The sequence below is a fragment of the Dromaius novaehollandiae genome, chromosome 15, assembly GCF_036370855.1.
Source record: "Dromaius novaehollandiae isolate bDroNov1 chromosome 15, bDroNov1.hap1, whole genome shotgun sequence".
Taxonomy (NCBI): domain Eukaryota; kingdom Metazoa; phylum Chordata; class Aves; order Casuariiformes; family Dromaiidae; genus Dromaius; species Dromaius novaehollandiae.
In genome coordinates this window covers 9,804,552-9,828,373 of record NC_088112.1, presented here as the reverse complement: position 1 = coordinate 9,828,373, position 23,822 = coordinate 9,804,552, and the positions used below count along the sequence as shown (strand labels likewise).

At 43.2% G+C, this 23,822-nt stretch overlaps 1 long non-coding RNA gene across 1 annotated transcript in view; it reads left to right on the top strand.

Moving 5' to 3' along the window:
* LOC112994302 (uncharacterized) overlaps positions 1-20,219 on the top strand; it is a 48,314-nt gene extending 28,095 nt beyond the window's left edge. The window contains exons 2-4 of the long non-coding RNA XR_003261920.2: positions 9,915-10,276; positions 14,535-15,560; positions 18,839-20,219. This is a non-coding gene — a long non-coding RNA (uncharacterized LOC112994302). The remainder of the gene's footprint in view (positions 1-9,914; positions 10,277-14,534; positions 15,561-18,838) is intronic.
* The last annotated feature ends 3,603 nt before the right edge of the window (positions 20,220-23,822 follow it).

The window sequence follows — 23,822 nt, the reverse complement described above, 5'->3', positions numbered from 1 at the left end:
AGTGAAATCATAATTCGATACTCTATATCACAGGCACTGCAGGGCATGAAGCTCTTCCAGGTTGCAAAGCCAGGGATGACATTTCCTTTCAGGCTCAGGTGCTCTGGCCTAGCTGCACTGCAGCTCAAGTAAGTAGCCACAGAAGGAGGATGGAAAACTACCTGCCAAGGCATTTGGGTTTTGTGCGAGTGGTCCCTCCCAGTTTCTGCCGCTGCAGAAGTTTTCCCTGAACACGTATTCCTGCAGCTCGTAGCCAATTCTACTTGCTTTCCCTTCTGCAATTTCTCCTGTCCTTGAATTTGATTGAACCGAGTTGTAAGTGGCATGGTATTCAGGGCTCAGAAGATATCTTTTTATGAGACACCTTCTGAAAAATTAAAAGATTTGACCTCCTCATTCCTCTCCTCACCCTCCACCCTCCCAGCACCCAAACATGCAGTAGGAATTGGGCTTGAGTTTGGGAGTTTTGGGATTTTTATCTTATGCAATTTTTCTCCATAGATTGATTTTTCTGTAACACCTCAGGGTATTTGCTAACATAAACATTGCTCCTATGGCACAGGCTGTTTGTTTATATTGATAGGAGGAAAAGAGCCCTTATTACTGAAATTTTGACTTTTTTCCTCAAGCTTCTCCCTGGCAGCCAGCACGTAGGCAATATTGATACCTGCTTTTTTAATTTAGGGCCAATTTTCTATATAGATGGATGTGACGATGCATAAATAATACACCGCTTTGCTGCATGGAGTGTCTATTCCTGAATTCATTGGCATGCACAGCACACAAGCAAACCAAAAACTTCTCTGGATGGGTATTGTCAGATAACTTGCCAGGTTGTTCCCTAGGGAAAATCATCAGACACACAGAGCTGGAGTTTTTAAAGTCCTTTTATTTTATCCTTTCACTGCACTCCATGCTGCTACAGCAAAGTTTAGGCTGAATCAGCACTCCCATTAAAATTCCTTATTTTTCAGGAATTTATAAGTTGTCCGTGAAAAGAATGAGAGCAGGACATGACTGAGCAGGACATGACTGTGCAAGATCTGAGCTTTAGAAGGGAAGCGGCACAAAATAATAATAAACCCCCCACCAAACACACGCACAAAAAGGAATTACAAATGCTCTTTGTATAAAGCAAATAATTGTTCTCGGGGACTGTCTGACTGCAGAATGTGGGCAGCTGAAAAAAAAAATCACACTTTAAATTAGAGTATCTGTCCATCTGTGCAGAGATGTTCGCCCGCCTGCCCACTCCCTCGCGGTCCCCAGCCCCGCGTCCGCTGTGTCCGCCGGAGCCCGTGCAGCGTGCAGCGAAGGAGCCCAGGCAAGGACGGGGTCCCGCTGCTCCTCGCTGTTTCAGAGCTCCAAGGGGAAACAACTGCCTGGATATCTGCTTCACAGTGGAGCTTGTCATGGTGCATAATATATTCTACTTAAATAGATTATGAAAGGCCCAATTCTCCCATTTATTGCAAAATTCTTGAGAACTTCATTATGAGCAGCCCTTAAATGTACACTTTAGAGCCTTAATCACTTGATATGCCATATGCCATTCCCCAGATCTAATACTGTAAGCAAAACCCAGGCCTAAGTGGCTTATGATGAACTCAGTTTACAACTGATACCAAATAATACTCAATTCTTTCTTACTGCTGGGAAGTAACTTCTGCATTTTTTTTTCTATGGAAATACATTATTATATCTGCTGAAATGAGGAGTAAATGGAACTGAATTTAGAAACATGTGCTATAGGTTTGGATACTAAGTTCTGACCAGCACTTAATCTGAGCTCAGTCTAAGGCTGGTTTGTAAAATTACTCTATATTAAATTTACAGTTGGTTCATAGCAGTGCCTCACTGGCTACTTAATGCATGGAAGGATTCTTAGCATCTAGATGCTGTTCAGACACGTGTAAAGAACAGCCCATCCTTCTGAAAGCTAAACAGAAGTGTAAAGGATTTTCCTCAGCTGAAGACATGGTATTTGGTGCTAGCTGTTTCAGGTTAGCAAAAGCTTGCCTCTACTCCCAACATCTAGTAATGACAAGAGAACACACTGCTGATGGGATTAGTTTTCTTTTTTTTAAAATGTTTGTTATTAAATTTTGCAAAAATGCAAGCAGAGAAATACAGACCTGAGAGGCTTAGCTGAAGCAAGCCTGTTACCCAGAGAAAATTAGTGTTCTTGCGTGTATTAGTTCGAATAAATGGAAAAACAAAAGATATTTTGTTAAAGGAAACCTGTCGGGGTTGTCTGCTGGAATTACTATTTTTTTTGGTTAGTACCTAACTGCAAGGCTAAGCTGTAATGAGCATGATAATAAGATGATGAGTGCTGATGGATAGTTGACATAAATTTAAATGAGTGACTTGGCTGGCCTGTAAGAATAAGGTGTCCTAGTTAATTATGCATTATCTACAGCAAGTATAGCTTAAGAAATACTTGGAAAAATGCACATGTGAAGTAGAAGGTGAAGACAATAGTTTCTTGAATCCACTTTCTTCTGCATGGTGGCCATCAATACCAAGCAGTGTTGGTGCCCTCATCCTCAGAGTGGCGAGGAGGTTGTAATTTTGCAGATGAACAGCAAGGTTAAGCTGCTTAATTCCATGTCTTGATTGGAGGCAACTGAATTGATTAGTAGCAAAGACATGCTAACATATGCTGCTTGTTTTCTGGTGCATATACATGTGTGGGCTTGTAATAGCTCTGGAGGAACTAGGCAATGGGAAGAATGGGACTATTGATCGGCTGCATTTTTTTAGACCTACAAATTCTGTGTTTAAGTTAGATGGCTAGGCTTTTAGGTTGCCTCCATAGTCAGTAGAAACAGATAAATTGCTTTTGTGTGGAATTCAGAGGATCCAAGCTAGCTTCTGCTGTGAATCAAGTTGTGGAGAAACTTCCCTTTAACCATGCAAGAGATAGGGAGCCTAAGGACACTAGGGGCACGGGCAACCAAATTTGGGTGTCTAACATTAAGGGTGTGAATAATCCTCCCAGTTAACAAATATCTACTTGTGTCTACATATTACAGCTTGTGAAAAATGCTATTCTAGTCACTCCTGTCTTTCTTCATCTGCCTTGTCTCGGAGCCACTAACCAGATTAGTGAGAGGAAATTAAATCGTTCCCCAGAACAGGCCAGATTTTTCTACCCACCCTGAAGTCTCCCTGGCAGGCAACTGTAGGCCTTCTACTAAAACAGGGAGATGCTGGTTAGCATTAACACATTCCCCATCAGACCCTGTACCTTCTGTCATCCACAGCTCCAAATTAAAAGCAAAGGCTACTTCTGATCTAGGTTAGCTAACCTGCGTGGTTTTGCTCGTGTCCATGGTAAAACATATTCACCTTCCTTGCTGTGCACTGAGGAGACCTGGGACTTCTCTACTTTCATTTTTTAAAGCAATCTCCCCTCTTCAAAAAAAAAAGTCTAGAAGACAGCTGGGTTGATATGACAGGCATATCTAATCATAAATGCCAAAATATTGAAGTCTCGATTTTTTTAAAAAAATTTCTATAAACCTTCAGGAAAGAAGTAATTCCTGGAGTAGCGTTCACATGGCCAGGATGCCTGTGTCACAGTTGCTTTTGTGCTGGCAATGTCATGCAGACAGAAAAGTTAAAAACCCCCGGGCTACCATATGATGCAAACAGTGCATATACTCAGGAGAACTTGGTAAGCAAAGTTTGAAAGGCTGATGGTGATAATGAATGCATTTTGGGGGTATAATAGGTGACTGCAGCTAGAAGATTTTAGCAGCACAGCAGTGAGAAAGAGTGCCTAAATTATCGCTGATGGGACAGACTGGCTGACCACACCTCCAGCTTTATAATAGACTATCACTACTTACCTACGAGAGACACTCTCTTGTGTTTTCCAGGCTGCCTTTGCACAAGAGTACTGCTCGTAATGAACCCATTTGTTTCCTTTTAACAGACTGGAACAAAAACTAAGATTTCTGAGCATCCCCCAGCCTCAGCACGTATCAAGGAAACCCACCAGCAGAGCGTCCCACCTCCCGCTCCCGGTGACGCAAGGGTCGCAGCCTTGCGCTGGTTCAAGGGGTGAAGGCTTGTGTAGCAGTGCGAACCACTCCAAGGAGCAACAGAAATGTGCCTAAAGCACGGCTTGCAAAAGTATTCATCTCTTGTAATCTTTAAATCTAGAAAAATCCAACCTTGGAGATAGAAAATACATTAGAAACACCATTAAACATCACTTGCAAAGCACTCAGAAGTTATGATACACTAGAATTAAAGCTTCTTGCACAACCTGGACCTGTTGCATCAGTGCTTCAGATGATTGTCTTCAACTCTCTGCTCACATCCTGCTCTGCTGTAGTTTTCTTTGCTTTTCTAAAATAAGCGTGCCTGTGATGGGACCAGGCTGGCAAAGACCCCTGGCTGTTGAAGGAAGAAGCTGGGAGTCAGGCTGCCAGCTAAGCCGGCTTGCTGAGGAGGCTGAAAGGTTTCGCCCCATGTTGGAGGCGACTGCCTGGTAACACAGGCCGCAGAGGGGAGACGGGGCGGTTCACCCCTCGCAGCACAGCTACCTCCATGTGTGGGCACAGTGCGGGGCACCCATGCAGACCTGCCGAGTGACAGTGGTAGGCATAGACTAAGCCCCCGGCACGAGTGAAGAGCAAGAAACTTGTGAGATTATCCTCCCCAATGGATGTAGGCAAGATGCTTAGCACTAGGTAGTGGCTCTAAAAATCACTTGAGATGTGCAGCCAGCCCTGGCACATCCCTTAACTGAGAACCATCTTTTTGCTGGGATCATCTATCACACTTGAAAAATTCTGAAAGCCTGTATCTTTCCTCCTAACCATCTTTATCATTTTAATTTAAAAGCTTTTTAAAATTATCACCCAAATAAATGGTAAATAGTAACAGCATAAACTGCTCTGAGCTCTCCATTAGTGCAAACAATGCAAAGCGACTGTGTTCTATTTACAGAAAATTAATGAACATAAAAAAGATGAACTGCATGTCATTCTAGTGATTGTAAGTTGTTTTTCATGCAGTGAGGTTTGCAGCTTTATACATTAAATTCTGGGACAAAAGAACCATCTCTGCAATATTAATAGTTGTAATATATGATTGTATGTGAAGGGAATAGAAATAACATTTATTTTATTTAATGAAGACTAATGAAGTTGTTCTGATCTTTCCATTACAGCTTCAGCAAGTATTTCTAATCAAGAAGATTCTACTTTTTGAAAGCTAATTTTTCATTTTAAGCATCAAAAAAATGCCAGCAAAATGCAAAGGCATTATTGTAGGATGTTGGAAAATTCCCAATTCTAATGGGAAATTAATGCATAATGGTTTTGTTTTTGGTTAAAAGAAAAAAGTCCAGTCCGTTTTAGAAAAACTTTGTTTTTCTATCGTGATGCTTTATCTATTAGACAAACACGCAGTTACTTCAATGAGTTTATCCACAACTGGATGGAAAATGGGGGTGTCTTTTTCCTGAACTTGGTCAGGCCAGGATATGATGTGGTTTAAGAAAATGGATGATACTGAGGGGCATTGAGAGGGAAAGAGGTGGCCATGGAAACCAGGTCCTCCTCGGGCACCAGAGTCAACACCTATATTCTATGAAAAGTGTCTGAAAGCAAATAGGGTCAGACTTTTAAGACTATTTGTGTTCAGATTCACAAAGGAGCAGAGCTACAGGGATCTGGAAGGCTTTGGGATGATGTTACGAAGCAGAGGCTGGGCATGTACCTGGGCAGCCAGGCATCCCCACTGCTAGGAGGGGCGACGGGTATCCCCAGCCCCTTTGCTGTCTTCCCTCTGCCCTCTGATAAATATGTATTTTGGTGTGGGCTCTTAAAATAGCTCGTAGGCAGGAGAGCTGAAGCTCCTTAAGTAGGGAAATAATTTAAACCCATCTCATCTACTTCCTGGGCAAACAACGCAGCAAGAAAACCATAAAGGAATGGAGTAAAGCCATCTCTTCCCTTCTATTGCCACTTGCACAATTACACTTTGGAAAACCCTGTGGGTATGCCCAGGGAGTTCTTGGTTGTTGATGGGGAGCTCTTTCTGTGCGGATCTGTCTCACGTCCCCTTGTAAAACACTGGGTTTTATATCACCTTCTGCAATACGACTTCGGGAACAAAAAATGTGGAGTAGTTGCCTAAACTTCTGTTGTCTTGATTTTTGTCATACACATCTTACGCTGTGTTGGCTCTTCTACATAAATCTGCTGTCTAGCACCACCTCATAGCACTAATAGGGTTGTTGAGCCTTCAGCATTTTTCACACCTGACAGCTCCTTAGAATGCATCAATTATTCTCCTATCTGTGTTCACCGTTTTGTTGCCATTTGAAAAAAAAATAAAAGGATTGATTTTACTTTTGATTTAAATAGAAGAACTGAACAGTTCTTTATAGCTTTTATATAAACATGAATGTGATAAGTAACAAACCTGATGGTGAAAGCTGCCTGAGAACTGCCATTTTCAGGCCAGCAGGTGTGAAGCAAAGAAGCAGGACAAGAAAGTCACGCTGAAAATAATATGAAAAAAATCACTACCTGTTAGTGCCATTTCTAACTACATTTATACACTGAAGCACATGTTAAAACCCACAGATAAAATGTATCTATCTGTCCTATAACATTTCACTGCCATACACTGGGTAAAATTTTCAGACAGCAGTTATCTTGGGCTGAGAAATGACTGGCCTGTCCCATTCCCCCTTTCGTTCCCTAGCAATTCGCTTTTATTTTCTAGAGCCTGGCTGCCTTTCACGTTGCCACCTGCCTTGTGCCTCAGGCCGTATCCAGCCTCAATTCCCTCTTCGTTAGCAGGATCTCACCTTAGACACCAACTCCCTTCCACTCTAGTCTCAAGGGGCTACTGTTCCATTAAGAGATAAAAACCAAACAAACCAGAAGTCAAAATTTGTGTGGGGAATGACAGAGGAGCCTCTGTGGAGGCTGAGAAGTGCTTCGGGCAAGCAGCAGCCCTCGTCTGGCTGCTTTTCATCGGGCTGGAGACGGCAAAGCCACTTGGGGGCCTGGGGAAAGCTGCATGTCGGGCTGCACCGAGCCCGGTGCTGCTGCCTCCGCTCACCTGGTGCTAGTTTCCTTTCTCCCCTATGGCAGGGGAATGATATGAGGCTACCTTGTGAAATACAGTGATATACTTAGAGAAAAGATCCATGTGAAAAGTATCAGAATGTGCTATTGAAAAGGGCAGCTTGTACGCAGGAGAGGAAAGGCTGGTGGACTGCACACCGGGACCATCCAAAGCACCAGCTTGGTGGGTGCATGCCTGAGAGATGGAGCTGCAGAACAGGGCGTGCAGCAGAAAAGCAAGAAAAAAAAAAAAAAAAAAAAAAACAACCAACTGACAGTTAAGCCTTCCAGGGGCTTGTCTGCAGGCTATTTATCAAAGAATCCCAAGATAATCATAGAATAACATAAAATTTTGTGAACTAATGAAAGAAACTGCATTGCCCTAAAAATATTGCATTAGTATGGTGATGCTGCCACGCTTATTTTATGTACATACAAACATATGCTTTCCTCACTGCTTCGGTAGAGGAGTGTGGATGATCTGGCTCCATCTGTCCTTCACTTAGGCCAGGCAAGCTTTGCAATTGCTGCTCTGCTTTAATGCTGGAACTGAAGCCTGGGAGGTGCCGGGTCAGTGAGGACTTTGTGGCACCGCTCTCTGTCTCTGTTACTTCTGTAAGAGCATCACGTAACATAATCATAACTAGGGCAGAGGGAAACATTCTTGACATAGTCAAGAGTCCTAATGTCTCACTATTTTTTTTTTGAAGGACAATAAAGCTTTTTTTCCCTATGTACTTTGTAGTTTCCCTCAGTGCTGTTACCCATGCACCCACTTGACTTGTTTCTTGGCCTGACACACATCATATAGGAAGCTGGCAATTTTAATAAATATAGACTTTTCTGTCTGGTTGAGATTAACATAGACAGTTAAAAGTATTAGCGTAGGAGCTGAACCTTGGTGTCTTTCCAGAATCATTCGTCTATTTGTGGGGTCAGGTTCTGACCCGTTATTTTAGCACTTCTATAGCACGTCACTTATCGTTATGTGGTCAGGAAACAGGATGACCCAGAAAACTGTACCTTTGGTTATTCCTGGCATGTTGCCTGCCTGGGTGATTCTGGATGTCTGTTGACCTTGCTTCCCTCTGGATAAAATGGCTGAATAAAATGACTCCAGAAGAGGCAGATATCATACTAGTTTTGTAGTACTGCCAGTAACCACTAGCTTGGGTAAGTCACCTTCCCCTCGCCCCTGCCTTCCCCAGAAAAACAGTGTGATTTCTGGAAAATCCACTCCACTGACCATGAATGCTTGAAGAAAACTCACCCCTGTTCCTTATTTTTTTCCATGCTTTAGCTCCTCATCTGTGATAGAGGCATGAAACCATTCTCACTGAAAACTCACTACTGGGGCTGGATGCCTCAGGCCAGGGAGAAGAGGGCTGGGCGGGGGTGGGGGGGGTGGGGTGCGCCGCGTGGGCTTGTGGCATGCCCCTCTCAGCTTTGGAGGAGCAGGAGGTCTGTGATACTGTTTCCCATCTCAATTCACCAAAAAAAGAGAAAAAAGAGAAAAAAACATCCACTTTGCAGTGGAAGCAATTTGATACATGGCAGCAAACCACAGGGAGCAGGATTTGGCTCTTTGGGAAGAGGGGGGTCCTCTGCAGCTGTAAAGCCGCTGTGGTGCTCACCTGGCAGCTTGGCAAGGGGGACAGGGCTGCTGGCTGCAGAACGGAAAGGAGGCGGAGATGGGAAAAAAATCCTGCAAAATTATTTACGTGACTTTGATTTCTGCACAGATCTTGCCCTGAAAAGGGCACAGCTGTCACTCCATTTGTCAACATCAGCAAGTAATTATGTAAAGAAAAACATCATTGTACTTTTGACTTTGTTGCTTGTCATGCCGGTCGGGGACCGATAGATGGACCACTTGGACTGTGCAAGATAACCACCCGGCGGGGTGATGCGGTGCTGGGAGGCCTCCTCTGGCTTCAGCCAAGCTTGTTATTTTTTTTCTCCTAATAATAGAGTGAGAATTGAGAAAGAGAGAGAAAATTAGCAGTAGAAAAAGCAGCTCCTCTTGTCGAATAGACAGTTTAATTTATTACTGAGCACAATGTACCTGAGGAATGATAAGAAGCAACTTTGACATCATGCTAAATAAATAAATAAATAAATAAAAGGTTATGTAACCCAATCTTCCCCAGGTCTTGCAGCAGTTTCTATTTTCTCCGTTTTCGTTTAACCAGAGCCAAATTAATAAGAGGAGAAAAGCAGGGCTACCTGGAATACCAGAGGATTACTTGAAAAGAAAAAAAAAAAGTGTCTTTAAGCTAATTATTCTGTTTCCCGGTGGTTCATGAGGGCTCAACTCCAGAAGAGCCGCCGGGGGCCGAGCAGAGCTGCCGCAGGGAGCGCGAGGCTGTGCCGGGGCGGCCCCAGCCCCAGCCCCGGCCCCTGGTCCCCCTGCCCCGGTGGCTCCTCTGCCCCCCTGCCTCCGCGCTGCTGGCGCTGGACTGAAAAATAATAATAATAACAACAACAACAAAAAAATCGTCTCCTTGGCAACTCTTGCCAGAGCATGATTATGGCCTATCAGGTACCTAGAAAGCGAGGCGATGGCTGAGTGCCGTTGCTGTCGTGTTTCTGTGTTGCTCCTACAGTAGAAAAGGTGCAATAAACTTTGATAAATGCCCATGATTTCAAAGGCAGCTGATTAAAACAGATTAAAATGATTGAGTCAGTGTGAGAGCGCAACGAGCCCTTCACTTTGCAATTTTCTCCCCATCCCCCCCTCTGGTTACCTAAGAACAAGACCTGAGGAGCAAAGAAAGCAAAACACAGAGTAAACCTTTTTTTTCTTTTTTCCAGATTTCAGTTCTGCTTGTTTCAGAAATGAACCACTACTACGACTGCGAGGAGAGGAGCTGATGACACCCACCCACCGCCCTTCCCCACGATGTCTGAATTTCACATGCAAGAACACAGAAACCACAGGTCTGTCACCAAGGGAAGGAGGCTTCAGGCACAGCTTTTGCATTTCGTCTCTGGATATATTTTTAACAACAGCCTGGAAGGAACAGTGGATACAAGGATTTGCACGTAAAATTTCCCATAGAAACAGTGGTGGGAGAATTTATTATTTTTTTACCTCCCGTTCCACTGCAAAGGAGGAATGTGCATATAGGAAAACCCAATTTTAAGGAGGCTTTCTTTGCAGCAGTTTTACTCTGGTGAGTATACCAAACATTAAACCAAAGAGTAAGGTGTCAGTATCTTCCTGATTAGCTGCAGGGTGAGGGCAAGGGGGAATTATGTTAGGGCAGGGACAGAGCTTGCGAAGCTGCCATGCGTTGTACTGCAACAACATCTGTTGGAGTCGATTTTTCTGAGAGGCTTAAATTGTCACAGTAAAAGGGGAAGGTCCTACCCTCTTAAGTTGAAGGGCCCACTGAGCTCCCACTTGTGCGCTGCACTTTGCTTTTCAGTCCTTGTGCTCGGGCTGAGCTGAGAGGCCACTGTTAATTAGAAGACCTGATGCATCGAGGGCCTTGGATCCGGCTCCCCCTCCTCCGCATGCTAATGCCGGTCTGCCAGCCGCTCATCCCAGGGCATAAATAACTGTTGCGATGGTCTAGCACAGGACTAAGCCTCTTATTGTACATGCATTGTAACCATGCTGCTGGAAGTGAACTTATACATGCAAATTGTGCAGCAATAAACACTCATAAATGTGACCTGATTCCTCTGGCATTAGGCGTTTCAATTGGTATCATCTTCTGCGTTTGGAAAGACCTGGAATGGGAAAACAAATCAGTCAGTATTAGAGATTTTGTCACCACTTGGACTTATTTTTTTTTTTACAGAAGGAAGAACCTCTTTGGTTGTGCAACATATTGAGGGACATGAGCCTTTAAGAGGCAATGGGTGCTTTTGCCTTGCTTCTTGCAGCATTTACTGCTTTCAAGCAGCTCAAATAATGATAAAGCTTGAGTGCGTTTGGTTCAGCAAGACAGCACGTAGTTCCCTGTTCAGACATCTGTGCGTCAATACAACTACTTGTCCCAAAGTACCGCGTAACCCGTAGGGTTATAGACAAATCTTTGCCAGTGCCCTCCCTGCCGTCAGGCCAAAGGCGGCGAGCGCAGGAAACGTGTCTCAGAGGTCGGACGAAGCAGGCAGAGGGCATTGCGCACGGTGGAGTTACGCCGAGATGCAGCTATCGCAGCTGATTTAACAATGTCGCAGCTTGACTTTAACAACAGGCTTTCCACCATGAACAAAGTAATGCAGCAGCAGCATAGCATGCTGCAGACAGGCTTTGCACTGGGTTGTAGGATAGGAACACATTGCAGATGGTATTTACTTAAAAGACAAGTAAATTTCTATTTTTGTTTCTACTTGGAATAAACCTAATTAAAAGCTAGGCAGAGTGTTTTCCTCTTCACTTAAAAAATTACAACTAGTGACAACATCTGTGTCACACAATTTATTATCTGTTGTGTACACTTTCCCAGCATTATAAGCTGATATACAAAAAACCTGCAACCAAATAATTAAACAATATTCAAACACTAATCTAATTTGGGATAGGGTAATTCAGCATAATTTCTTTTCTTCAAAGTGTTGTTCTGATCCCATTCCAGAACCACAGCTGAACTGCGTTCGGCTGGGATTAGCGGGGTAGTGGCACCGGCCGTGCTCCAGCTCTGTTAAAGACGAGCTGAAACTGCTCCTGAACACCCTGTTGGGACGCCGGTGTCAGAGGAAGGTCCCACTGATGTCCACAGAATCCAGGTCGAAGATGATTTCGGGGGTCACAGCCCTCAGTTGCACAGGGGATGGATGTCATGCCTGCACTTTATGGGGCACAGCAAGGATAGCAAGTAATACTGCTTTTGGCATGCAGTAGTATTTTCCCTCAGCTTTTCATCCCCAGATGTTACTTAATGTAGAGCACTGTGGGAGTCCTATGGCGAGGACAAAAAAGAATGACTGCTCACTGGCATGCCGCGGCCCACCTTAGCCATCTTTCGTGTTACGCTCTGTCACTCTCCCCCTTATTTCCCACCATGGCAAATCCTTTAAACAGTCCCCACCTTCTCAGCCATCCTGTTTTTTAAGTCCTGGTGGTAGCTGCACTCTGCTGGGAGGCGCAACCCTTGCAGAAGCAGCCTCGCCCCGCGCGTCAAGGCACGCGCTCCGGCCAGCTAAGGCAGAGGAACAGGAGCGCGGGAGTGGTGCTCACCCCCGGCGGCAGCGGCACTGGTGCGTGCGCGAGCAGGCACGCTCTGAGCGGGACTCGCTCCCTCCGGAGACTGGTTAAGCAGACGAGTAGCTCTGTACAGACTGTAGACAGCCTGAAGGAGCACCTAGCCCTCTGCAAGGCAAAGTCAAAGGATGACCTTGATCATCCTCATTGGCTTAAACCAATGTGTGTGACTTTGCCCAGAAATGGATCAGACAGGAGAGCCTGTAAAAACAAGGGCAGCTGAGAGGAAGTTGCAGAGGTTCCTTCTCTTGGGTGTTTAACTGGCGACTCTCTGTTGCCGACGTGCTACCTGACGGCAGCTCCAGCTGGGCATCAATAACGTCAGATGGAAACAGGATGGCCGCGTGTTAGCAGGCACGCTGTGGAAAAACTTGTGGGCAAGATCCTTCGATCACGTATATTTAATCTTAGGGGGGTGGATTTAGCTGGGGTTCAAGGAAGTAGCCTTTTCTGTCATTGCAGCCAAATTTATCAGGGACTGTGATTTGATCTGAGACATTGGATGCCTACATAAAGGTCCCGATATTAGCAAAGCAGAAGTGGACACGTATCAACAGCAGGTCTCTTTGGAAAAGAACTACTAACCTTGACACCCCTGTTCGCCTGGTGACACCCGGCAGGGATTTGTCTCGCTTCTCTCTGCTTTTAACCTTAGCTGGGAGCTGTGTCTTCAGCTTTGAGAATTGATTGCGTTCCCAATTCTACTTAAGCTGGCAGAACATCTTTGTACAGCCCATTACAGCTGCCAGTCATCTAAATTACATAATTTGCATTGATTTGATTAATACAAAAACTTTTTATCCATTTAGAATGGAAACTGATTTCGCTGTTGCCGTTGCGCACACAACACTTGGAGACAGAGTAATGCCAGGCTTTAATTTGCCTTCCAAACATCTCTCCACTCCCCTTTTATGCTGGGTGTTTCGGTGCAGTACGTTAGCTCATGGAAAGGTAGATTACTATGCAATCAGCTGGATACATTTCAATGTATTCCTGCTTGTTTCCCATCCATTAGCAATCGTTTAAATAAAGCTAGTTTTTCTCTTCACACTTGCCACTTTTCTTCTATAAATAAGATGAAGTACAAATATCTGGCAATAGGACACAACCACTAGAGAAGATATTAAACTGAAGCTCATCACCTCAACAAGCTAGAGGTTGCTAAGTATTTATAATGCAAACCAAATCCTCTTCCTCAGAAATGAAGCCCTTTGTTTCCCATACAGAAACGCCACCCTGATGAAGAAGGCCAAACTTCCACTTGGGTTACAGCTTTGTTTCAACATCACTTTTCTCCAATGGCTGCGGAAAAATGTTATGATTAAAAAAAAGCAGAAAATTGTTTTATTGTGTCGGTGCCATGGGGGTAAGCAGAGGAAAGCTTATTTAAAACAAAAGCAGAGGGATAGTTTCTATTACGGTTGGAAGGCAGAACTGAAATCTCTTAAAAGCCAGATCAAATGCCACGCAGATAGATTCCCTCAGTGATTAATTAAGTTTTCAGAAAAAAAAAAAAATCAAATAAACTGTGTTTTTTGCAGTTTCTTTTGCTGGATCCCATGCCATGCCCTGGATAATTCCAAGGGGAGGCCTCTGCTGCTTTCCCTCTCAAAATACTCCGTTCGGTAGCCCTCGCTGCAGTCCCAGGCTGCTTCCACCTACAGGGAGTAATGAAAGATAACAAAAAACCCTTGACATGAATGGGAAACAGCTATCGCTGTGGGGGGGGGACTATCGTTTTGGGAGTACCTTTTATAGTGCTCTGTTTTGTGGCAGCAAGATTGTACATGGCAGTCTGCGTTGCTCAGTGACTTTGGGACAAAATGTTACTCATTCTTGCTCATTAAAAATATTTTGTATCTGGGAGGGAGCTGAGGACAGAAGGGGAGAGAGAAAGTGTTGTTACAGGCATGAGCTGCCTCTCTGATCTAGGCTGATTTCATCCCAGCCTGTGGAATATCAAATGTTCTGATTGATTGCAGCGATGCCATCATTGGATGGTTTTTAATTACTGTCAATTGTTATATAGGTTTGTCATGTAACTGGCATATGAGGAAAAATTACCCAGTTCTTGTTTTACTGCTCTGGGAGCTTTACAGCGTTAATGAGTGTATACACATTGTTGTCAGACCTCATGGCCTGCTCCAGAAACATATGTTCCTAAGGGAAAAAACATGTTTATCTACTATAGCAGTAACAGGGCTTTTATTTTGTACTAGAGACTGGCTAACCACTGACATAATTACCCCGCTGGTGTGTGTGCACCCACATGCCATGCAAGCCTGCAACTGCTGCTGAACCGAGCGTCCTAGCTCTGCTCACCACTCATGATTGATAGAAAAATCATGACTAATCATGTGGACTAAAATCAGGTGGACTAAGACACAAATGGAAATAACCAGTACTCTTGATTACGCTCATTTGAATGGAATTTGGGATAACATCTGCTGCCCCCTTTAAAGTGTGAGCGGACCTACAGCTTTGAGCTCACGGACCTCTCCTCTCCTGATGTTCACCGAAAGAGTTGTTGCTCCTGGGTCAGCAGGTGCCGAAGACCCCCCTGCCCTGCGCGCTGCCCGCACACCCTGGGCCGGGGCGGGCTGAATCCCACTCCTGGCCAGGCTTTTCGGCCATCCACCCTTGGAGCCTGGAGAAACCAGAATCCCAGAAGCAGAAGAAAGTCTGACCACGTTATCTGTTCAACATCTCTCTGTTTTCTTCATGGCCAGACTTTCTGGGTGTCTCAGCTGGCAACTTTGTGCAGGCTTCTAGTTTCCTTCCTCACTGAAAAAAGTGTGCAATTGGGACCTGTCTTTTACCAGCGTACAGAAAAGAAGCTGATTGGAGCCAAAGTCGTCAGCAGACACCTCCTCTCCACCCTTAGATGTACAGGTAAGATATCTACAAGGACCAACATTGAACAGAAATAAAGCTCTGATGCTTGTCTGGCTTTTGATCTTTACACAGGTATCGACCTGCTGAGCCTGGTTAACTTTCTCTGCATTGATTAATGCAGCTCCGTGCCAGGAAACGAGTAAGCGAGAGTTGTTTGCCTCCTATACCAAACTGGAGATATGCTTGGAAAAAAACAAAAAGGTAGCAAAGGTATCCTCTGCACCTCCGCTGAGCACGACCGACTGGTGCCGCTGACCTCCGCGGAGCCGTGCCGCTCTCTGGCTGCCGAGTCTCCAGCCTACTGATTCCTGGTTGTGAAGCAGGTTCAGCCCAAGGATCACAGGGGACAGGTGGGAAGCAGAAAGGGAAGGTTTTGGGGTAAAGCCATTAATGAATCTCTGCAAAATGTTTTTCTTTCTACTCCAGCTGCTATTAAAGTTATTTTTTTTTCTTTAGCACTCAAACTGATGCCTCTTTTCCAGGCGTAGATTTGATTTACAGTGTTGTTTGGCTTCTTAGATCTGTTTTGGCTTAGCCTGCTCAGACAAGCCTGCAGGCAGCTCCCATCAGCGCTGCTCGTCCCCCACCTCTGCGGAGCCGCTGCCTGTGACCCGCAGGGTAATTAATGGTGGAAGTGGGGAACAAGCAGGCACTTGGCTGTGAACACACATTCAGGGCTTGCAGGGGCCAGGTAGCTAAAGACAAAATACTACAAATAGCCAGGCAATGACATGTAATATGTACCCCTCTTCTCTTCTCTTTGAATTCCTACAGCTTCTATTATTTCCCTTATTTTTAGCAAATGCACAGACACATTATGCATCTGATAATTCTTAGGCTCCCTGTCTAGTTACTAAAATTTTTGTCTTCCATGAAGCTTTTAATAGTTCAAATCCAACATAGAAAATCACTGCAAGTCATGTTGCACCTTTTCAGCAGCGCAGTGCAGAGCTTAGATCCTGCCTCTGTGACTTTGAATACTCCAGGCTCCTCCTTACAAACCGTTAGGCCTAATTCAGCTTTTCCTAATTTTGACTTTTCAAAAGTTTTAGTTAGTTATAGATCAAATTGACCAGCTAGTTGACATGATGTTGACCACAGCCCAAAGGTTAGGCAAAACCAGAGTAAATTCTGCTGAACATCGTATCAGTTAACAGCTCCGGTTAATTAATTCCATATACGGAGAACTATCCACTACACCTAGGTGCCTCTGGTGGCAGTTTTTCCACAGGAAGTTACTGGATTTCAGTACTGGCGAAACACCCCACTGCCCTTAACTGCAGCTGGAATGACAGACCATGGTTAGCATTTGCAGAAGACTTCATGGAGTTTCAGCATTGAAAGATGGCCGAAATAGAATGAAAGAAAAGCAGAATCCAGTTCCAGTCTATCTGGATAGAAAAATCTCTGGTGAAACAACCTGACTAGAGGCATATATGTTTTAGCTGTTCTGCAGCTGGCTAACTGGCAACACATCTCACAGCTCTCGGGCACAAACAGTGCCGCCACAGGGCAGCGAGGCTACAGACCACCACATCACTCCATACCTCATCCTACAAATGGGCTGGCAAAGCAAGGGAATGTATGAACTTACTGAAGAATAAGGAATTTTATGTACTAGTAGGTATTAAATAGCATATGCAAAATTTAACAGATGAATCTTTCTTTCCTGATAACTGATATCTGGAAAAATACGGAGGTAATCTAAAATAATATACTTTTATATATATATATATATTTATATATATTTATGTATACATGTGTATATTCCAAAGCAGGGATATTGGAAATGCACACTTTTGCTTCCAAGGCATTACAGTATTTCGTGATTACTCACTTGAAATCCTCCCACCACCTAACTGTTAGGGTGAGAATTACTTTTTGGTTCCTTTCCTCCTATACAGTGTTAATTCCTTAATGTCAAATGATCACATCGTTTTTGACACTCACGAAAAGTATTAATTAGTAAATTAATTTATTTATAGGCTTCCCTATAGAGTTCAGCACCAGCAAGTCTGAATGCCCGTCAAAAGTTGCTAGGTGACACTGTGATACCTCAGTCTGTGATGAACAAATGAGGGCTCATAATGTTGATGCAGTGAGTTTAACCAAATGTCCTGCTTTCCTTTCGCTAGAAAGCAATTACGCTTTTCTTTTTCTTTTTTTCTTTTTTCTGGAAAATCAACATAGGTGTGTTATTAACTGCAAACATAAGCTCAAATTACAGTTTTCAGCAGTTATGATTTAGTTCATAACCAAACTAGTTGGTAAAGTCAGTACAAATCTTTCCATGTTGCTGTCAGGGAAATCAGAGCAAATTCAAATGTCTGCATAAGCAACAATATTCATAGCCTGTTCCAGAAAGACTGTTTCCCCAGTATCTAACCTGAATTGCATTTACTGAAAACTTAGCTAATTCCTTGGTTTCCTGCCAGCGCTGGACACGGAGTACAACTGACTCTAAAGGGTGAGTCCTCTTCGCAACGCTCCTTCCCATTTGGGAAGACTGTGGCTGTGGCTTTTCCCGTCTGGGCTGAACAAAGCCTATTCCTGTACGCTTTCCTTACAGACAAGGTTATGCAAACTTCATTACATTTTTTTTTCTCTTTTCTGGACACAATAAAAATCAATATTAATGAAATTGTAACGTTCTCTAAGAAGATAATATTTTTAAATGTTAGCTATGAATATTCAGGAGTACCTATGTATACGTACAAACAATTGCAGTAGTCTCCACAATATCATTGGGTGTATTGCTGTATGAGCTTGTGGTTTGGCAAACTAGGGAAGAAATGAGACTGCAAAATTTTGTCATCTATATAGAACTCCATGCCCATTTTCTGGATCACAAATGTAGGAGAAATGCTCTTTCTTTAGTTTTAAACTCACCTTAGATACAGGGCAATATTTATCAACATCATTTAATGGCGCTAACAGAAGAATATAATAGATCAAAGTGCTTCACAAAGGAAAAAGTAAACTAGGATTTTTTTTTTTTTTAACCTGTTTTGGCTTTATCCAAGTCCTGCAGACAGAGCAGCAACGTGAGTGAGCCTGCATGCGTCTGTGAGCACAGGACAGCTCTGAGAACATGTGTCCTTTTTGTTTTCTTTTTTTTCTGGTTCCTTCCCAATAGCTGAAGCCTTAAGAGGTAATATAATAGCTTTATTACAGGGAGGAGGCAGAAACTAGCAAACATCCTCTAATTTCTTCACATAATTTTTATTTTTCTGTTTTTCTTAAAAAAAGAAAATCGTGACGCACAAAGGAGTGTTTCCCGCTTTCTTCCCTCCCTGTTTGAGGCAGTAGGAACGCTGCATCGCCTCAAAGCGTTCACAAGGTGTTTCTGCTTCTATGGAACTGGTGAGAAACGTGTCTCTAACGATCTCCCTGCAGGCAGAAGCCTATGGAGCTGGGAAACGTCTCTTAGTGGGGCTTGTTTGCAGTGAAATGGCGAGTGTGAAAGGGGACCTAGACAGGCTGTCAAGGCTTTGGTCTGGCTCTCCCTAGCAACATCTTCATGATCCAAATGGGCATTGATTTGGTATGTTCCTGTGCAGGGTAAACAATAGCTTAAAGCAGCTGCTAATTATCTTGGCTCGGTTCTGCTCTTGCTTTTCATGTCTAGATACCTCCTTCAGAAATAAGAAGCAGAAGAAAAACATCCAAGCAGAAGAATTGGAAGGCAAAGGGAAAGAAACGGATGGGGATTGCAACTGAAAAATTAATGAAGAGAGACCTCGTTTCACAAAGCTTATATAAAGTCGGGCTGCATCTGTGCAAGAAACAGTGACCTAGAAAGAGACATCTGCAAAACTTTACAGCAAGGTGCAAAACTTGGTAGCCTCTTTCTCTCTGAGTCACACCTACACTAGCACACAAGGATCCCTCGTTTACAGCCACTGGAAACTTACCTTTAAACTTTCTACCTCTTTCCTCCCTCTTCTACAAGGTACTGACTCGGGAAGTCCGGCTCTCCAGTGCACACCAAGAAGTCCATTGCTGAGTGCAAGTTCAGAGAAACTGGTTTGTGTTCCTGGAACAGCTTATGCCACATTTATCTTGAGATATCAGACTTCCTAATGTAGCTATTTTTTTTCCCGTCCATTTATCATGTATGCATATTAGTACTTAGCTTCTGGCCAAGATGAAACCTTTTCTAATACTACTCCCGTCCATCTGGCTGCCCTGATGAAAATTCTTTTTCTGGAATGCTTGGATTTGTTCCCAGTATAGGTAAGCTGGTAAATTTGTGCTTGTGGGTGTATAAGAGCAGCAGAAATCTGCAGGAGTCGCTCTTAAAAATAAAAATAAAAAAGGCAACCTGGATAGTGCAAGGAAGGATGGGGAATATTTCCCATTTTTCTAAAAGTCAAACCCTCGATTAATGGGCATCTCTGTTCATAACCAGTCCTGGAAGAAAAAGACCTTTCTCACCTTGCACGACAGAACTGAGAGTTCTGACTCCAAATTGCTCACTATTTACCTGAAAAGTGGGACACTTCAAAGTTTCCCAGAAAGTAGAAGGAACATCTCCAACAGTGCCAACTGAGCACACTAATTTGAATAAGATCCCTTGTTGGCTTGCCTTTTACCTCCAGTGGAGACTCTGGAGGATTATTTAAAATGCAGATTTTTGTCTTCTCCATTAAGAACATCTCAGGTAATACTGAGCGCTAGCTCTCTGCTATTAACAGGTCTACAGGTATTAACACGGCACTCATCTCTCCTGCTAATTTCTCCTGCCAATCTTTGCCTTACAGTTCAAAAAAATGGATCAAAGCATCATCTGCTAGCTCGTAGCATAAGTTTTTCCTGGAGTAGCATCATCCGTTAGCAGTCAGTCTAATTTGATTGTTTCCAAACCCGAAAGGACAGCTGTCAGCCTCCTCCCTCAAACTAACTCAAAGGCTATAATCAAGAGATCTTCTCCAAGAAGTTGTTCAAAGCTTGGCTTATCACTGTTCAGACAATAAACTAGTCAATTTACTCTAATGGACAGGTGCAATCTGAGTATTTAACGTCTCATTAATATTGACTGGCAAGACTTGAAAGAAATTGAATGTCATGGATGTCAGCTGCTAGACTGGCAGGACATGAAACATTCATGTTAAATATTTGTACTTGCACAGGAAGCTAATTCCAGTTTATTTTTTTCGAGGTGTTAACTGTTCAAATTAATGTTTGTTTAAAATGTGCACTTTGTGAATCTGTTCAGATTTTCCCTGGAAATAATCACTGTTAGTTCTCATAAGGCTACAATGAACTACTGTAAAATAGTGAGGATTTCAACTGATAAAGCCCATCTGGGCTCTCTCTGCTTTTGGCATCAGCATGTCCTGCCCTCTTCTGACTCCCCCACTTTTGCTAGCATCCAGTGGACTCACAACTGTAAGCACACTTATTCCCATACTTGTGCAAGGTAGGGCAGAGGATTATTATTGCTGATTATTAAGACTGAGAATGGAAATGGAGAGACACTGCTCCACACATCCTCAAAGGTATTTTTAGCTATTTTAGAATGGCTGAGCAGCACCTAAAACTGAGGAACCCCAAAGCAGCATGTTTTCATAAGCCGGCAAAACCCAACGTGTGCAAGAGCCCAGCAAGGCTGCCCAGGGCCAGGCCTCGGGGACCGCGCTCCCGCCTGGCGAGCCCAGAGCCAACCTCCCCTTGTTTTAAGATATTTGTGTATTTTGTCCTTATTTAAGAATGCTATTTAATAACAGCACAGAGCACAGCAGGCAGCACACCTCTGGGTTACCAGCACCCTCCTAGGTGGCAAGAAAGCCTGGGGCGATTTGCTTTTCACAGGGCCTCCCGAGGCCCAGGAAGGGACAGCTCGTTACCTCTCCAGGCAGGGAGAAACTGTTACACAAACTAGCTGTTGGACAGTTAGACAGCTGTAGCAAAGTGATACTTTTCCCAAAGCCTGGTTTCTTTCTATTTTAGGAGCTCATTATCCATTTTGCCACTGGCACCTGCATTATCCTGACCTAGGGAACTCTGCTCTAATGGCAGAGCAGCCCTTGAGGTTGGTTCGAGAAGCCCTCGATTGCTAGCAAGTGCCTTTTAACCTCAAGATACTAATTAAAAAATACCCTTGAGTCATTTCCAAGCCAGGTAACAAAACAAAAGGCCCTGAAAGGCCTGGAGAGGGTGTTTAGCAAATAACAAGGCCTGTAGACCTTACTGTCGATGACAGGTAGAGTGCTTCAATAGATGAAGCCACAGAGTTATTGGAACCTACTTAAAGCTACTTATGTATAGTTTGATGTTCAGAAACACAGAGGAATTATTCACTTTCCTCTTTCCAAATATTTACTTGTTTAGCAGGTTCAAACTATTACTATTCCTCAACAAGGAAAGACCTATACACAAGCTAGTATTACTAGTTTTATAATAAATTCTATGTTTTGCTTTTTGCAAGCTGGAAGAATCTTTTTGAGGCTGACAGGCAATTGATTAGAGCTCGATAAATAGAATTTCTTGAATGAAAGCAATTAGTAGATTCTGAATAATTTGCTATCCCTTATGAACCCTTGAAAAGATTTTCATTATTCACTGAAGAATATAGATTAAAAAAAAAAAAAACGGCAAAACAGAGGCAACGGGCACAAACTGAAACACAGGAAGGTCCATTTAAACATGAGCAAAGGTTCTTTACTATGAGGGTGACTGAGCACTGGAACAGGTTGCCCAGAGAGGTTGTGGAGTCTCCTTCCTCGGAGATATTCAAAAGCCATCTGGACACAGTCCCGGGCAACGTGCTCTAGGTGACCCTGCCTGAGCAGGAGGTTGGACTAGATGATCTCCAGAGGTCCCTTCCAACCTCAGCCATTTGGTGATTCTATGATCTGTGGGAAGGGGGTGTAACTAGTCCAAGGAGAAGGTATGTTGGAGGGGCCATGATAAGTGGCGGTGGGAGTAATAAATTGGGGGGGGGCATGATATGTGGCAGTGGGCATAGTTAGTTGTTGTGGGGGTGTGATAAGTGGCGAGGGGATGTAATAACATGTGAGGGGGTGTACTAAGTGGGGAGGAGGGCATAATAAATTGGAGGGCATAATAAGTTTTGGCGGGCGTAATAAGTTGCTTGGGGGGGCATAATACGTGGATGGGTGTAATAAGTGGCATGGAGGGCATAATAAGTGGCAGGCGGGGAAAAATTTTATTTGCTTTTTATCAAATCCAACTAATTTGCACAGTAGCCTGTTTCCTGTTTTTCTGTAGGTGGCTGTAACTTCCCAGTATGAGAATAAATCAGTATTATATGTAACAAATGGTGCATGTCAAAGAACATACTTTCAAGAAAACAGCTTTCCAAACTTTTGGTGTTTGTGGTCACTGTCATGAGGGTTAATGATGACAGGAATAATAGTAAGCAATAGGTCTGCAAGTCTTATAAAGAGCAGCAAATTGAGTCTGAAGCTTTGATGTATTGACATATATATTAGTATATTATCTTAGTATTTGACTAGCTCAGCAAGCCCAATTTTGCTTCAAAATGCCTACATCTGTTTGTACCAAAAGCATGATATGAAAAGCTGCTGTTCTAAAAACTTACTGAACGCCTTTTAATTTTGCTTCATGATATAAATGTTGCAAAAGGCTGAAATGGCTAAATAAATGAAATGAAATAAATGATGAAATACATTTTCCATTTTCATTGATTTAGAGAAAAATTATCATTTTCTGTATACCAGAGGTTATACAGAGATCTAGAAAATTTAGATAGAATGTAGTGAAAGTCTGAAGCGAATTTAATTAGAAAATAATGTGAAAAACAGAGGTTTTTCCACTTAGTGCATGCGTGACCTCTTTCTGTGCCATTGAATGCTGTAGAAGCTTTGTCCTCCATCTCAGGGGACTTCACCCAGCACAGTCCTCATTTACTGAGAGTAGCCTAAACCCCGATTTCACAAGACAATTCTATTGTCTCTTCCAACCTGTGGTTCAAGTCTAGCGTGTGTTAATAAAATTGCTCTAATAGCTTAATGTTTACTGATCCAAAATTAAAAATGAGCTCCCATCAGCAGAAACTATAAATGGTGACTACAGTAACAAAACATCCTGTAATTTCAAATGCTCTGACAAAAAATCCAGTATCAGAAACGTGTAATAAATACAAACTGGAGAAAGATCTTTAGGAAAGATGAGACTTGGCTGATTTCCCTGTACAGCTTGTCTTTTAGTTTCATCTGTTGCTAAGATACTAACGGTAGTATCTTTTCCTATATCTTGTGATTTGAAGATTTACATTTCCTTACCCCCTGGAGAAGGCTTCTCCATGTGTGATAGCCACACCTTCACCTGCACCTCTGCTTTCAAAGAAAACAGGTGGAGACTGTAGGTGCCATTCTCGCCTGATGTAAGGCCACATACCTACAGCTACTCCTACTTTACAACCACTTACAATCTGGCCTGGTAAATGTAACAGCTTTATTTAGCAATTACGATTTCGAGGCTGTATCACGCTGGGCAATGTGGTTTCTCCTATAAATGCAAATCACTTCAGTATCCTTAAAGACGTCAGAATTATTTTATATGAGGGTTCTGATTTTCAAAACTAACTTTCAAATTCAATGCTGCAACAGCCAATTCCCTCGACC